The sequence below is a fragment of the Kogia breviceps genome, chromosome 13 (assembly GCF_026419965.1).
Source record: "Kogia breviceps isolate mKogBre1 chromosome 13, mKogBre1 haplotype 1, whole genome shotgun sequence".
Classification (NCBI taxonomy): domain Eukaryota; kingdom Metazoa; phylum Chordata; class Mammalia; order Artiodactyla; family Physeteridae; genus Kogia; species Kogia breviceps.
The window spans coordinates 59,496,707-59,515,127 of NC_081322.1; the positions used below are offsets into that span (position 1 = coordinate 59,496,707).

The 18,421-nt window shown below is 40.2% G+C and overlaps 1 protein-coding gene across 7 annotated transcripts in view; it reads right to left on the reverse strand.

Moving 5' to 3' along the window:
• ARHGAP18 (Rho GTPase activating protein 18) overlaps window positions 1-18,421 on the reverse strand; it is a 188,806-nt gene that overhangs the window by 108,240 nt on the left and 62,145 nt on the right. The gene's annotated exons all lie outside the window — the stretch shown is intronic.

The window sequence follows — 18,421 nt, forward strand, 5'->3', positions numbered from 1 at the left end:
ACACGGCTCGTCATCCTTAGCAGAAATTTGAAAACTCAGCAACAGGGGTTTATCTCTGAATAGCACACTGTACCCAGCATAGGACAGAACACAGTACCTGCTCAACAGACTTCATAGAAGAGTTAACATAGTACGGATTTTTGTGTTTGTTTTTAAAGATGTCTCATCATTGACAGCTGCTACACTGGGTAATGAAAACAAAAAGAGCTGCTACCAGTGACAATGATCCCATCTTTTGGAGATTCCGGAAACTGACTCTAAGTGTGCTGCATCTACGTACTGTCTAATATAAAAATTTCTATTTTCCTTCTATCTCCTTGAGGATCTCAATGTCACAAGGTCAAGAAGATGCAGATTCTAATTCTTCAACATCCAAAAATGTACTTGCTGTCACCCTTCTTTGTCTAAAATTTATTGAACAAACACAACCAAGGGGGCTAATTTTAAATTTCTAGAGGAATTAATAGTTGTTATCACTAATGATGGCTCCCCAGCCAGACCTCTGAGGCCTCATCAGCAGCTTAGGACAAATTTATCAATCTCTAGCATGAAAGACAAGGAGAAACCTGGCAGTGAGAGGCAACAAGTCTCCTCTCAGATGAAGATAGGAGCTTCCTCCCAGGAAGGAGAAAGGGTCAGCTATTGTTTTTGCATTTGAAACGTTCACCAGAGTACTTCCATGAAAGATACAGGAATGATAATCCACTTATACATTATTTTGCATTAAGATGTCCTTTTGGAGTAACTTCAGAAATCAGTGCAAGTGTGAAAGCAAAATATATACATACAGACATCTTTCTATTCCTCTTTTTCATCACTTGGAAAAAGCATACATTTTTCCATTTGCTTTTTGTGAGGACCTGAGAAAACAGCATCCCTGGAGAAACAATTCTTTTTCTACCGCCCTCACTCCTGTCATCCCAGCCCTCATATTTTCATTCTGAATTCTGAAACTACAAAGAAGTTTTGACCATTTAAGTCAACTTGTCATTTAATCTTAAAAGGGGGCCAGTTAATTTCTGTTTTTAAAATAATTTCATAAATTTAAATTATGAATCTAATGTTAATAAGCAAACATACCAGACTGCTTTGGCTAAACAGTCCAATCAATAACATTTTATTTATTTATTTATTTATTTTTGAAAAGAAATTTTATTTATTTATTTTTGGCTGCATTGGGTCTTCGTTGCTGTCCACGGGTTTTCTCTAGTTGCAGTGAGCGGGGGCTACTCTTCGTTAAGGTGCGCGGGCTTCTCATTGCGGTGGCTTCTCTTGTTGCGGAACACAGGCTCTAGGCTCGTGGGCTTCAGTAGTTGTGGCACACGGGCTCAGCAGTTGTGGGTTGCGGGCTCTAGAGCGCAGGCTCAGTAGTTGTGGCACACGGGCTTAGTTGCTCCGCGGCATGTGGGATCTTCCCGGACCAGGGCTCAAAGCCGTGTCCCCTGCATTGGCAGGTTTCTTAACCACTGTGCCACCAGGGAAGTCCCTAATAACATTTTATTAATCACAAAATCAATACAAATTTCCTGCCCACGTAAACCCATGTGTATGTGTGTATGTGAAATGACTGATATGGAAATTATAAGTAAAAACTAACCAAATGACTAATTCATGAAGCACTAATATTATCTTCATATACGTGCAATGTCTAAAGTGGTACATGCCATTAACATGCATAAAATCACTGCTGAACTAAATACATGCTTATCAGATATATTCCCGTAAATGTTATACTTAAAATGGAAAACTCTTAAATATCTGCCGTGGATTGAGCAAAAGTGGTAGATTTTACCCTCGGCTCAAATCACCTGTCGTTACATACAACATATAAAATTCTCCAAGTGTAAAAGAACTCATGTTCTAAATATAATAAAATGATGATAATTCAGACAGTAAAGAAACAGTTGATTGTTTATATTACTCACAAGTATAATTTTAGAATCTATAGATAAGGTTTGCTTTCAAACAAATAATTAATACAGTCCTTATTTACTTTTTATCCAAGATGTAATGCAAATAAAATATTAAATAGTATAAACACTAAAATGCTCATGCATAGGGACTTCCCTGGTGTCACAGTGGTTAAGAATCTGCCTGCCAGTGCAGGGTACACGGGTTCGAGCCCTGGCCCGGAAAGATCCCACATGCCGTGGAGCAACTAAGCCTGTGCACCGCAACTACTGAGCCTGCACTCTAGAGCTCGCAAGCCACAACTACTGAGCCTGCGTGCCTACAGCCCGTGCTCCGCAACAAGAGAAGCCAGTGCAATAAGAAGCCCACGCACTGCAACAAAGAGTAGCCCCTGCTCGCCACAACCAGAGAAAGCCCACAAGCAGCAACGAAGACCCAACGCAGCCAAAAATAAATAAATAAGTCTATATATTTTTAAAATGTTCATGCATAGAGAAGAGGATATATATATATTTTTCTTTTCTTTCTTTTTTTTTTTTTTGGCCACGCTACATACCATGTGGGATTTTAGTTCCCCGACCAGGGATCGAACCCACGTCCCTGCAATGGAAGCTCAGAGTCTTAACCCTGGAACCCCAGGGAAGTCCCAGGAGATATATCAAGAACACAGCATTATGTAGATTTGTAGCATTTAATATTCTTCTGAAAAAGAAGGAAAACTTTGCATGCTATGATTTCATGAGCTTAAAGACATACGTCGCAAGTTAGAAGATTCATGATAGATCAAATAAATCTTACATGCTTCACAATATTTGGACATTTTCTTAAAATCTCTGAAATTGTAAATTCACTTCAATGCTATCATCATTTATTGCAATACAAATTACTTGAATGACTGCAAAAAGATGCCAGTGGTACATGAAAACGCAGTGTAACAATTGCATTACATCTTGGTCATTTATAGATGGGGCTCAGTTTAAGCTGTTCTTTGATGAGTAACATAAGGCATGTTACAGCAGTGCACAAAATCCTCACAATTTAACAGGTTATTTAATCCTTAGTTTAGTTCATTAATAAAAATGAGATGAGTAAAGAAGTAGCAAGTATGTGAGGGAGAGAGAAGGGAGTGAATGACCCAGAAATGGTCACCTGCAACACAAATATACTAAAACTTTCCCTAAACCAGTCCTTGACAAAGGACTACATCCTTAAAGAGACTTCGGCCACATCTCTTATCAGCATGGGGTCCTTAGAAGCCTGGGGAACTCCCCTTAAAGACCACCTAGAGGGGTGGGATAGGGAGGGAGGGAAATGCAAGAGGGAAGAGATACGGGAACATATGTATATGTATAACTGATTCACTTTGTTATACAGCAGAAACTAACACACCATTGTAAAGCAATCATACTCCAATAAAGATGTTTTAAAAAAAGAGCAAGCAGATAGGGACGGGAGCAGGGCGGGGAGACACAGTCAGGCAGATCTCTGTTTTAGCCATCTCCATGGAAAGATCTATCTAACCTTCAATGAATTTTGTGCATTTTAACATTCGGCTCAGGAAGCTAGTCTGTCCTAATGAAATTCACTCTTTCGATCACTTCTTCAAGATGCTTGGACTATTAGGATTTCAGGTGGAAATTTAAAGACCAACTCTCTCCAAGTTTTAAAACTGACTGGCTACAGTTTCACAGAACACAATGTTATGAGATAGTTTAAAATTTCAGTACTATGAATTAAAAATAAAAGGGGGCTTCCCTGGTGGTGCAGTGGTTGAGAGTCCACCTGCCGATGCAGGGGACGCGGGTTCGTGCCCCGGTCCGGGAAGATCCCACATGCCGTGGAGCAGTTAGGCCCGTGAGCCATGGCTGCTGAGCCTGCGCGTCCGGGGCCTGTGCTCCGCAACGGGAGAAGCCACAACAGTGAGAGGGCTCGTGTACTGCACAAAAAAAAAAAAAAATGTATACCTGAAGAGACACTTCCCTGGCCACGTCCCCAGGAAGCATAATTGAGGAGATGTGAATTACCCTACAAAGGCACAAATAAATAGTCTCTGGTGAATACCTGGCCCGTGTCACTGCAGGAATCTCCTGCCCATAGTCTGTTTTCTGCCCAAAAGGCTGCTGAGAGGCTGCATACACACCTCCCTGTGGCCAAGAGCCCTGGTAACTGCTTTGCCCACCAGCCTAAGTCTCCCACTCCTGGTTAGCCCACGTGGCCTTCTGGGTTCTTGGCTGCTCCTGCAGGCCAACTCTATTGCCAGCCAGCACCTCTGTAAGGCCACAGGAGCAATCGCCCCTTACTTCCATAACTGCTCTCCTCCTCTTCCAGGCCTAGGCCCAGTTTTCTCTTCTTGACCCTGAAGCCCAGGGCACCCCTCCTTCCCTAGCCTGAGGCCTCTGGACCCACTAGCCTGAGACAAGGGCTAGGCAGCCTGGGCTTCTCTGGCAAATTTTCACACTGTGAAATGGTTTACTCTTTTCAAAATGCATGCTCCCTTCCTTCCTTCCTTCCTTCTCCCCAAAGAGGCAGGTTGCCCATGGAGCTAAGCTTGCCTGGGCAGGCCCCTTTCTCAAGACTATCCCATCATGCTTGGTTTCCTCAGCAGCACAGCGTTCGTATTTTCCTTCCCCCTTTCCTCTCCTCCCTGCACTGGGTCTGCAGACTTGGCTGCTTTGGAAGATCGCTCCATGCAAACCATTTGCCTGGGTACAGAGAAAGGATACAATGTCAAGTACTGACAGCTTTAAAAGGCAGAGAATCTTAGGAGACAAATCAATTTCTTTGGGTGATGTGTGCATGCTTTCCTATGTGGTAAAGCAACACTGGGATGGCATCCTAGGAAAGCTCTGAGTGGACAAAGAATTCTATTTTTGCTAAGATTAGCAATTTGTGGCAACAGGACATTTATGGGGACATGTCATGCAGGGACAGCTTGGCCTGGAAGTCAAAATCTATTTATAGAACAGGTCTAGGTTTAGAACCAAGAATAAGGTAATCCCCAACCTTTGGCTTTCGGACAAGTTTCAAATTACTTTGCCTAAACGTGGAGAAGCTCCAGAAAGAGCTGTGGTTGAGCTGATCACTTGGTTAGTAGTTATAAACTAAGAAAATATATTTGCTACAAAAAATATCCATGGCCAGAAGGTAGTTCTAAGTATATGCTGTCCAGTCAGCCAGCCCTCACCACCTTATTTTCAGTAATTTAATCAAAAGCGCTTCTGACACACCAAATAGGTAATTTTATTTTGAGACTTTTGGGTCTGTGGTAGGCCAAGACTTTAATGTCCTTGCAGCCCCCTGAAGCGTTTGGATGACTTTACTAAGTGAAAAGGAGCTGTTCATTAGCAACTGCGACATTTCCACACTTTCCCAGCTAAAGAAAATGGCTCCTTTGGATTTCAGTGGAAAATTCTCATGTGACAGAAAGGGTATTGAGACCACCTAGATTGTTGGGGAAGACCTGGAGACAATGTAGCCTCACAGCTTTCTTACTGTCTTACTTTTCTAGCACTAAGGAAAATCTGATTATTGAGCCCTTATAGAAAAATACAACCAGCTAATAGCAATGGCAGTGGTGATGGTGGCAGTATTTTATTAATTTATTTATTTTTAATTTTATTTATTTATTTTTGGCTGCGTTGGGTCTTCGTTGCTGCGTGCGGGCTTTCTCTAGTTGCAGCGAGTGGGGGGCGACTCTTCGTTGCGGTGTGCGGACTTCTCATTGCGGTGGCTTCTCTTGTTGTGGGGCATGGGCTCTAGGCACGCGGGCTCAGTAGCTGTGGCTCACAGGCTCTAGAGCGCAGGCTCAGTAGTTGCGGCACAAGGGCTTAGTTGCTCCGTGGCATGTGGGATCTTCCCGGACCAGGGCTCAAACCCATGTCCCCTGCATTGGCAGGCAGATTCTTAACCACTGCGCTGCCCAGGAAGTCTTGGTGGCAGTATTTTAAAAGTACATCTTATTACTGTGTCATGCTGGTGCCAGGAGATTTTCAATGCATGTGAAGAGAGTCTCCAGTTTACAAATGCCTACTGATGGAGAGAGAAGAGAGGTCCCAGCCTGGGGCTTTCTCCTTTACTTCCCCATGGCTCCTGCGGCCCCCTATGCAGCACGGCATGTCCAGACTGCTGCTCTGAAAGACCCAGATCAGGGCCTGCCACAGAACACATCCTGCCCTTGAACTAAGGTCCCACTGTCATTCAGACACATGTGCTTGGAAGGGAGAAAAACGATAATGGCCCTTATTCTATACCAGTCAGTAGGATGAAAATGACCAAGGTTCAAATCAGAATTGATCTATATACAAGCTGTACGATCTCAGACCAGTTATTCTGTGCACGTGAGCTTTCACGAAGATTAAACAAAGTCCATTTTAAAGGGTTTTGAACACAGAGGGTACTCAATAAATATTTGTTTTTCTTTTCCTCTGTGATACCATTTGCCTCAGTTACATGAATAGCTGACCAAATAAAATGCCAGGAGATACCTCAAGGCCACACAAAATTATTTGCTTAAATGGCAGAACTTAGTAAAACTATTTACTATTTCATTGCAGTAAACAGTATCTTGGGGTTTGAAAGTAGTTAAGGTTGTCTCCCAAAGTGCCTATTTTACTCCTAGGTGAATTGCTGAGAATCCAGATTCACATAAGCTTCTCTCAATATGAAGAGAGCAGAGTTTTATTATATAAATATATATAAACACACACACAAACTACCAGACAATCAAACATTCTGTTGTAATTTAACTTACTCTGCATATACTTCTAGAAACCATATTCAGCTTACAAAAGTTGGAAACAAATAATTTCTATGAACACCACAGTGGTGAAGACCCTGATAGCAGATTGCCCAGGTTCAAATCCCAGTCCTGCCACTCAGCTCTAAGGACCTCAGGTGAGGTTCTCTACCATTCCCCACCTTCATTTCTCCATTTGTAACCTGGGAGTAATATCACCTACCTGCTTGGGTTGTTAAATAAGTTAAGAAAGCCTCTCTAATTTAGTGGCAGCAATCCCTCCCTAAAAAAAAAAAAAACACTGGCGTTGTCCTCTTCTTTCAAGTAGAAAAAATAACATATAACACATCTACCCCAGACCCTCAACCCGTTTTCCAAAACAAAACACAAACAGCAATACTCCAATACACAATTAACAAACTATCATGTTGAATGTAAAATGCTTAAGTGCTGTTTACTGAAGATAAAACCATTAGTAAGATTAAGTGTTGTTTCCAGGCAGTGACATGGCATATATCCTCTTGAGTGACACTGGGTATGTTTTTCAAGATGTCCCCATTATACTAAAAATGTAACTCGAGCTATTTCCCCCACATTTGTGTTTAAAATGCCGTTATTGGGTTTGGAGGCATACGTATAAATTTTCCCTATAAAAACATGAGTTAAAAAATGTTGTATTAAAAGATGTATATTCTATAAAGCTTGGGTAGTAAAAAGCAATAAACATTCTTACTGTGGAAGTATGTTCACCAAGGGGAGATTTTTACAGGTATGCTTTATCAGTAAAACAGATAGTGGCCACAGAAGAAGGGTAATTTTTAAAAACCTATTACTACCACTACTACTACCACAACAGAAAAAGCCCAAAATATGTCCCTAACTCCAAAGTATACAATTTTTGAACATTTTTCCACTTATAAAGAAACAGCAATATTTTGGGATTTCACAAATTGTGTTCTCTGGAACATTGGTAACAAGTGTTATAAAAAAATAAAAAAGGCTCCTAGGTCAAATAACTTTAGAATATTTATAATATGCTTCTTGCTACCAGGTTTTTTTTAGCAATTCATAAATACGAGCTAAAATATTATCTGCTACAAGGCGTCTTGCAGTAAACTTTATTTACACTAAATTATTAGACCATGGAACTCCTTTTCAACAGAACACCTAGTAACAATATTCCACACACAATCTGGGAAACAGAGCTCTATTCCTTTGACTTATTTATTAAAGAAATTTTGCTTTAAGCAGATTAACAAAGTATTAATCTCTCCTGAAATGTGTAAAAAGCTATTAGAACAAGCCTTTCATTTTAAAGACACATAGCCTGGCCTTGGCTTTCAAGCTTCAAGCTTCAAACTAACCTCAAAAGGGATTAGTCTCTTTCCTTTACCTGCAAAATGGAGATGATATGATTTCCAATCAATAGTATAGGGATGGGAAAATTGGTGTAAATGTGTTTCTTAAATGACCTTAAAATCTTAGGAATTAAGTGACCTGATGAATAAAACATGACCATCATTGCTATAGACAAATAACTAAAATTTATGCAGCAGGTTCTCACAAAAACAGTGGCAGCTCTAAGCTGGAGATACAAAGTATTTTTAAAGAAACAGATACATATTCTAATCTTCAAGTACTATTTTTAAAAAATTTCCCTCCTTTAAGGGAAAAACACTCCCCCCACCTCCACGAAGAGTTCAGAGGGTATCCTAGCCACTTATTTTCCTCTTTGCTTTGAAGGAAGTGTGGCAAGAGACAAATCCATTTAAGTAATTGGTATAGTAAAGCAATGTCTCTAAACAAGAAAGAAAGGATACCCTACAGTGATGCTATTTAGGTATGCTAAGGCGCGATGATAAGAATTACTGGAAGACTGCTAAATTTAACTAACGTTCTGGGAGTAGAAAAAGCAAGCAACTCAAATACTGGCAATTAATTTTTATATAGCCTCTGGGATGTTTTCCGTATGTACTATGTGATCTCAAAAATATTACGTACTCCAAAATACTACATCTGTGTCCAATAGTCCCTTAGAGTAAATATCACTGGATGTAAACAAACAAGGGCCTTTGGCAACTCTGCTGCTATCAAATAGAGGGAACATGTTCTATACAAGGAAGATCTCATTTCTCAGGACTCTATTCTTTCCAAATTCAAATTCGCTTGTGCCTAAAATCAAATTCAAATTTGGCACCTTTGTGAAAAACATTTTTGAGAATCAAGGGGTTTTTTGTTTATTTTTTTGTTTCTGGTGAAAAGAAAAAAAGACTCTATACTACATTGTCCTGCAAACATAAAACCCAACCATTCCAAAATATAAAATACCCATCAATGCACAGATATAGTTGAATTTCTATTATATACAGGGTATTGAATCCATCTAGTGCTTAGGATTAAAAAAAAAAAAAAAAAATCAAGCCCACCCTTAAGGCATTTATGTTCTTAGCAAACAGAAAAATTTCTACAACACAAACTTGCCTAATAAAGCAAGGCAGAAGGATAAACGCACATAGGATGTGTACACGTACTAGTGGAGAATTTTAAAGTCAAGCTCCAGGGAAGAGAGGTTTCTGCCTAAGAGGAGTTGGCAATAAGACCAGAAAAGGCAGGTAGGGCCAGATACAGAGAGCCTGGAATGATAACTGAGTAGCTTATTGACAAAGATGACCTCTTTCCCAAGCTGTGTAAGCCATTCCCTCACTGAGAGGTGAAGCCTATTCCTCCATGCTCTTGAATTTGAGCTGGGCTATGATTAATTTGCGAACAGAACATGGCCAAGTGGCACTGAGTAACTTCTGAGGCCAGACCCCAAGAAACCTGGCAGTTTCCACCTAGACTTCTTAGAATGCTCACTCTGGGGTAAGCCAGCGAGGATGTAGGAAGTCTGACTACTCTGATTCTGCCATGCTATGAGGAAGTCCAAGCCAGTCGTGGGGCAAAGCTGCACAAGGAGAAAGATGACCCACCAGCCCAGGTGTCAAACCTGTGCGTGAAGAAGCCTCTGATGATCCCCATGTCTCAGACCATCTTGCTTGACGGACCCCAAGAAAGAACTTGATTGTGATCCTCCAGAATCAAGAGGGAAAATTGTTATTTTAAGTCACTAAGTTTTGGGTGGTATGTTACACAGCAACAGCCGACTGAAACAGTCACTTTGACCTTCAGGATAGGGGTCACAAATGGTGGTAACTGGGCCAGATCAAACCTGCAGACAGGATTTTGGGGGGCTTACTCAGTATTTTTAAAATTCTAGCTAACATTTTCTAACAAAACCCACATTCTTCTGAGGCCTGCACTTTCCAATCATCCACTTCGCTTATATAACCTGCCAGGCCCTTATTGATCCTTAAGTATAGAAACCTTTCCCTAAAAAATGGGAGTAAGGGATTAAAACACTTATACAATTACCTAAATATATCCAGTCTGATGACATTATATAGTTATACTATAATCCAGAATGATTCAAAAATGCCATAAATCAAAAGAATTTTAGCCTGGATATACTGAAGCATATATATCCCCATTTCCAATGATAAATTTTAAAAATAACAATCAATGATTTACTTAAAAATAAATAAAGACATCATACAAATTTACTTCTACCTTGATCTAAATAACTTCTATCAAGATGACGGGCCATAGCTTTGACAGTATTATTTGGACCAGAGAGAAATGAAAAGACACACACTTAGTAACTCTAGTCAAAACATTAATTATAGAATAAGCTGATCGAGTTACATGTTTTCTAGACCACCTATAAATAGCCAAAGTTCCTTTCAACTTTCAGTTGCCAGCTCACCTTTTCTTACTCAAACCAAATCTTAATTATTCAATAACAAATTATTTTAAAGTTTTATACCTCAAAAGAGGGAACCATGCCATGGCTTCCTAAATATGATACTGAAAACATTGTTTCAGTATCCATCTGAATTATAATGCAAGCTCCTTCAGGGCAGGAATTCTTACATTTATTTTATTCTAGGCTTATCATATACACCCTGTAAAAATCTTCATGGTTGTTTATTAAAATACATATTAGGACTATTTTAAATAATTTAAATTTTAAGACATTCTACATTTACATATTTTTAATGCCTTTCTGAGTTACCCAAATTTCGTTCTAGGTAGGATTTCTATTTTATGCTGCTCATCAACAATAAGTAATTCTTACTCTTTTTCTCAAAATACAGATGATATCTGACAGACGTTAGCATTCAGAAATAAACCAGATTTCTACAGCCAACCCCCCCAAACTTCAAAACTTTTTGTTACTGTGAATTCCAATATTTTTCTACACAGCTTCAGTTTCACAGCAGCATGATGTTAAAGCATTTCCCAGTTTATTAAGTTAATTACATTTTACAGTTCTAATCTGATTCAACTAGTGTCACAAGAACATATATCAATTTCCATGTTCCTAAATCTTCCAAATAAATGACAAACTTAGACAAGTGCACACCCACTAAAGGAAGACAGGCACATGTTCAGGAGCTGTGTTAAGACATACCGTGTCGGCATGTGCAGTGCTCCCACGTACCTTGAGAAGGACAGCGTACTAGAGTTAAGACGAAACTAATGGCAGCAGAAAAAAGCATCACTGTCACGTCTCAATTCACAAAGATCCTAAGAGGCAACAGAGAACAGTCACCTCCAAGTTACTTGAAAAGTTTATTTAGGTTTGAAAAATGTATTTCAAAACCTGTTGTTGGGAACTCGGGACACATTCTCCCATAGCAACAATGCCACAAATATATGGTGCTTTGAGTTTTCCAGCAGGTGAAAAGAACTCTGCGAATCCAGAAAATGGCATGACTGGAGAATTTACAGCTCTCTGGGATTTGATTACCACGTATGCTGTTTTTCTCCCTATGGAAAATGGCTTCTGCATTACTCACTGGTATTCATCTCCCTCCTCCCTCCAGTTCACTATCTCTTTCTTCCCTCCAGTTACTCCCACTCCCACCAAAAAAAATCCCCAGTCTCTTAGAGGTGGAAGCAAAACGGCCTGCTCCTGTGTAAGCAGGTGCTACTGAGCTAATAGCAATTTGAAAGGCAGGTATGAGAGGGATTTGAGAAGAACTGGCTAAGGGGACAGAGTTTCCTAGCCTAGGCCCAGTGCGCAGTAGGCATTTAAAGGTAATGTATTATGCATAATAAAGATGAAGAGAAAAACCAACAGTAAAGTCTTTAAATGTGTGCACTAAATGAGAAAGGGGGTGGGGCTCAGGGGGAACTGGGTGGTGATCTGGACCATGGATATCACACCCTCAGCTTAGCTCTGCTCCATGAAACATCACTTTTAGGTTATAAGATCAAGAGATGTTCAGGGACTTCCCTGGTTGTCCAGTGGTTAGGACTCCACGCTTCCAATGCAGGGGGCAGTTTCCCAACCAGTTTCAATCCCTGGTCAGGGAACTAAGATCCCAAAAGCCACAGGGCATGGTCAAAAGAAAAAAAAAAAAAAAAAAAAAAAAGGGAGAGAGAGTTGTTCAGAAACTACACAAATATATTTTAAGGGAGAAAAAGCATAAAAATGATCCTGTCTTCAAAAACTTTAGGTATGGTGATATACTAGTACTTTTACCTACGAGTATTCAAATAACCTAAAGTCAATTCGGTCTTTGAGGAACATGACAAATAACTTTTCCTTGATCTAAACAAGATGATTTTCCATCTTATTAAGAGTAACAAATGATTTAGAAATTTACCTCCACCCCAACTACAAAAAGCTGTTTAAGACAGTCACCTGTGCCTAACAGGGGTTCAATACCTTTAAGCCCTTTTTAAGATACTGTGTTGGTATTCTTAGTAGTTATTAACATTAATATAATCTGAGATATTTTTATAAATATCTTAAACTTATTCCACAAATATTATTTTTCAAATTAAGTAGTTATACCGCATATGTATTAAAGTAAGCATTCTTTTCCCGAACCACTTACAAAGCAATTTCAAAAATGCTTTCTAACAGTATTTCCAAATTAATTCACCCACAGGTCTTTGACGGCCCTGAATCATCATAGACAATCACAGTGCTTTAGGTCAAGCACTCTTTCAAGTACGTTACACATACTAACTCATTCAATCCTCATAATAATTCTTGAGTTAGGTATTACTATGCCCAGTTTGCAGAAGGAAACGAAAAAACTGAGGCTCTATGACATTATATAACTTGCTCAAGATCACACAGCTATTAAATGACAGAACCAGGACTCTGACCCAGACAGTCCAGTTCCAAAGTGATTACACAAAGTAGGTGTAATCACTCTCACACTCATTCATTCAAACTTTTATTACCTGCCTGGAATAGGTCGAGCACTTTGCTAAATCCAGGTAAAGAGACAAAATCAGGCAAGATCTCCATCCTCAAGGAACTTACACTTTAATGCACAGCAAAAAAGGAAAGTACAAATTAAACCCCAAAGTTCGATGTGACAATTCTGGTTCAGCAAAATGTCCAGGGAAAAGATAAGATATTGTATTGAAAAAAGGATTTAGCAATAATATTCCTGATGTTCACATTTTTTTGAATACTTTCAAAAGCTACACATTTGATCTTTAAAATTAACCTTGCGAAGCTGAGCAGTATTACACTCATTTCATAGATGAGGAATCAAATAAAGTTCTGAACAGCTTAGCAACGATGCCACGTCGCCTTTGGAGGGAAACTGCCCCGCCTACAGAATCTGCTTCTCTAAAAAGACCCCAAATGGTCAAATCACAGTTTTCCTGGGACAGTTCAAAAAAATTAACTGGGCAAACCTGATCCCCTTTCAAAAATTTGAAATTAGTCCGTCCGTTTGCTCTGAGATGTAAGATGATAGAGGGCGACAAGGGTGGGGCATCCGTTGAGAGCCAATCTCAAGCTCGAAACGAGATTATAAAGCCAGTGGACAGAAAAGAAGAGAGTCCCAAAAAGAGAGCAACGTGCCACGTGACCAGTCCTGAGGGAAGTAGACAGGGGATGTGGTCTTTTCCTTATGACTCAGATGCCTGCAATACACCTCATTTTCCCTAAAGACACACGTGTTCTTTGCAAAAGCAACTACCGAAAGAGCATGTGTCAAGGGGATGACGTTTCACAATTTTTTCCAACACAGAAATTCAGATACTTAGTGGGCTTGAGTAAAGACTCCAGATGTAGTAACTGGCCACACAGATCTCCATGGTTTCTGTTTACTTCTTGCAAAAAAAGGGATAAACTTGGCCAGCTCACAGCAACAAACACAGAAGTCAAAAGAATGTGTCTTCAGAATTATCCAGATATCATCCCTTCCACTCCCTCTGCGGTAATCTGCGCCCAACACCTTTACTTATCCCCACTCTCCTCAAATAGGAAAACCTCTTATTTTCTGTCTCCTCCTATCAAAAGTAAAACAAAGTCATTAAAGATGAATACTGACTAAAACTTTGACAACAAACCATTTCATCTCGGATTATTTGTATGAAATGAAAGGTTTAGGTCAGCACATTAATCACCTAAAGGAGAGAGTTCAAGAAAGGACCGGCGTCACACCCGGCCTAGCACACCTTCTTCCCCAAACCAAGCTTGGAGGCCATGCTGCTAACTCCGCCCACCCCCATCCTCTACCCCATCACCACCCAAGCAACAGCCTGGAGGCCTCAAGTTTCTGCTGTTCCAAGCTCCCTCACAGGGACACCACTAGGGTGACAAGTAGAGAGGCTTCTCAGGACTTTTGGGCAGCATTCAAATCAAGAAGATGCAGGAGAGCAAAGGCCACCAAAGGGAGTGAGACCTCACAGATCCATGACCATGGAGCAAAGGGAAATTCCACTAGACACAAGGCCTAGAGGCCTTGGCCTCTAGGATGCTGGGTCCTTTTTCTAACCTGTAAATGATACTCAGGTGTACAGATAATGAGGAATTTTAAAACAAGAGAAAAAAAATAATTCATTTTGGTGGGCCAATTATTAAAAACTCTTTAGGCCTAATTACCAGGCAATCCAGAAGCCATCATGTGCACTGTTAAACGCATCAATTTTTGTGAGTTCGTTATGCGGCAACACTCCCCAAAACAAGACAAGTACTAATAAGAACTTAAACAACAAAAGAGCAATCATAAACCTTCAAATAAGCACTAGCCCCCATTAGAAAAGAAAAACAAAGGTGGACGATGAAAGAAGTGTACCATGAAAGACAAGGAAAGTTTTCAGCAGGTTTTTTTTTTTTTTTTTTAAGAAGGTGGGATTCTTGGGACTTATAAATCCTTATACTTGAAAGGCGTACACCTAATGTAAGTCCCATGAAGATAATTAAACAGGCCCACAAAAATCACATGCCTCACAGATGAGGGCGGTTAAAAGACAAATATCACATAACTCTAAAGGTAAGACCTGCCCAGCTAGAATACTGGGTGTGTCTTTTAACATTTCAAGAGAAAATTATGAATAGGGCTCCTAAACAACACAGTAAAGAAAATCAGTTTTTAGAAAGTACTCTTATGCCAGCACACGGAGGACTAGATTGATCTAGAAAACAATTATCCATATGGACAGGTTAAAAATGCATTTGGTCACTAACTCCTGCAAAATTAGAATGAGGAATCACGCCTTCAATGATAAGGCTAGGAGAAATAAAAAGAAACAGTCGTTCCCTTATGACATAATTGCAATACAACAACTCTTCACCATCCTTCCTTCACCAAAAATATATATAATTTCAGACAACACAAATTCAGAAGGAAAGAACTCTATTCATGATACAGTACATGGGTTTTTTTAAATGCTGTAAATTCACGTAAAAGAAAGACATTCGAAGATGGCAGCCCTCTTCCAGGCCTGAACTTTTACATAATGGTTAATTTTCAGTTATGCCATTTTTAGTTAAGCATAAGGATCATGCCCATGTTTCTTAACATGTGACAAAATGATATTTGTGAAAATGCTTCTGAAATAAGGAAGAATATGTTATATGCCACAAAGCTCGATAAGTTCTTTCCTTTTCTGTATCTAGTGTGAAAGCAAGCAGCAGCTAGCCATAAACCAGGCGCTGTTCTATGGGCTTTACGTGGATCAGTCCACTTAATCGTCTCAGTGAAGTAAGCACTAATATGAAGTTCAATTTACAGGCAGAGATTTCAATAACCTTTCCAAGGCCACACTGAGAACGAGTGGGAGAATCCATCGGGATGTGACCCCACGCAGGCTGGCCCCCGAGCCCAGATTTTCAGGGTTTGTGTCATCATGACCTAGTGCCCCTTGGTTCTCCTTGCCCAACACCAATGACAAATGGGGTCAACAAAACAAGATCTTACATGATGAATGTTATACATTTCCTGATAGAAGACATAAAAATATCTCAGATGAAACGAGTTAAAAGGTTTAATAAGAAGAAAAATACCATTTGACATTAATATTTATCAAATATTAGCAAAAACTGATAAGAAGCAAACAGAATAGTTTTTCTTAAAATGACAAGAAAGTCAAGGGAAAACAGTAAGAATAGACAAAATGCGGTATTCTTCAAAAAAGTGCTTTGCAAAAGTAAACATTAAGAAACCTACTTGAGGGCTTCCCTGTTGGCGCAGTGGTTAAGAATCCGCCTGTCAATGTAGGGGACACGGGTTCGAGCCCTGGTCCGGGAAGATCCCACATGCCACGGAGCAACTAAGCCCGTGCGCCACAACTACTGAGCCTGAGCTCTAGAGTCCACGAGCCACAACTACTGAGCCCGCGTACCACAACTACTGAAGCCCTAGAGCCCGTGCTCTGCAACAAGAGAGGCCACCGCAATGAGAAGCCCGCGCACCGCAACAGAGAGTAGCCCCCGCTCTTTGCAACTAGAGAAAAGCCCGCGCAGCAACGAAGACCCAACGCAGCCAAAAATAAATAAATAAATAAATTTTTTTTTAAAAAAGAAACCTACTTGAAAATTAGCAAGTAAGTAAAGTCTTATAAATATAGTTACTCATAAAAAGTGGTTTCCTCTGGAAACATGTGACTATGTACAAGTCAGTCAGAACAACTAATGTTAGCATATTTCTTCAAATCCTAATGTTTTCAAGAAGAACTATAACCAAAAAAATTGAAAACAGAATTCTGTAAATATTTGAGAGGGTCTAACCATGAGTAGGAAGAATTCCTTAATCAGGTATCCAATGAATGTGTCCTGATAAAGAGGAATAATGGAATGGAATGGAGGGAATTTTAGGCTAACAGATAACTTACAAAAATATTAATTCCCTACTACTGCAGTTTCCCCAAAGACCAAAACAACAATTAAAAAAAGGACCTGGTAACATAGGGCTAAAACACAAATGCTTTCTATAAATATCCTAAATCCTATACATAATCCTTTACACTTTTCAAATGGCATATACATGAGTTCATCTTATTGAAGTAAACATTTGATTAAGTAGTTTATCAAAGTGCATATTACTTAGGAGACAAAGTCTTGCAATAAGCCAAATTAGACTTCTGTGCTCCCTTCAACAACTGCTAAATAGGTGGATGGGAACACAAGAGTCTAACTTTTGTCTCTTTTTCACAGTTTGTTTGTTTTAGTTTGCTTTTGACTTTTGAAGAGCTTTTTAAAATAGGCATCAACCACCAAACTTGAACATCGGGGCAGCTTGCCAATGCTTCAAGTACAAGCTGACAACCTCGGGCCAGAGCCAAGGCCCTGTGCCCCCCTCACCACCATCTTTAAAGGATGGCTCTGGATCCCAACCCACCCTCAAATCGCTCCTCCCACCACCCCCACCCCCATAGCAATATCTCAACCTCTCCAGGCTAAAGAAGGTGCCTCCCAAAGAAACACTAAGCTTATCTGATAAATGATTCCATGCTTAAGGGTAAAAGCCAATAAGGACTGTCCCTTTTCTCTCCTTCCCCCTCAGCCCTCAAACCAAGGCTCCCATCTTCTCCAGCTTAGGACTCTAATTCAGTGGTAGGAATTTGGAGCCAGTATGAGCAAGCATATTGCTTGCTCATTGCTCCCCAGTGGGGGAGGCACTTGGGAAGAGGTCTGGCGCTACCGCTCCATGCAGTGCGCCCACTGTATGAGCAGCTGCCCACCTTACACCCTCTCGATTTTGCCCTAGCCTAGGTTGAGAATGATCCTGCTCTGGCCAAGGCTGAGAGTGACCTGTTTCTCTCTTTTGTTCTCTCAACCCACTCAAGTATACGCCACCCACAACAGGCTGCAAAACCCGCAAACATCGGATAACGGCTCCATATCTCAATATGCAGCCCCAGGCAAAGCGCTACCGCAACAGACCTTGCAGCAGCCTAATCCCTGGGGTTTGAGTCCTCAAGGTAAAAATGAGAGATCAGGACTCAAAGTCCCCTAAGGTTCTTTTCACTCTCACAGTCAAGATCCAAAATTCAGATCCTCAGGCCATCCCAGAGTAAAGTGTCTGGAGAATGTGCTAAGTCTGCACAATTCTGGCCATTTTGACCGTCAAGTGGAGTCCAAGTTACAGACAGTAAGGGGTTGGCGTTGCAGTCTGCTTACTGCTGAAAGGTTACTATCTCGTTAGTGTGCTACAGAAAAATGGATGAAAACACTTTATGACCTCTCACACAAAATAAAATGATAACACATCCAAAGCACAAGCAGCAAATCCCTTTTATCTTTGGAAATGAATTAAGTCAATGGAATACATATGGTGGTTGCAATGTGAGGAAAAATTCTGGTTAGCCTGGGAATCTAGCGCAGAGTATTACAGCCATTCCTTTGATTTTTATTCCCCTCCTCCACATCTGGGGATTTTAAAACAAATGAAAGAAGGCATTATTCCAGCTTATGGC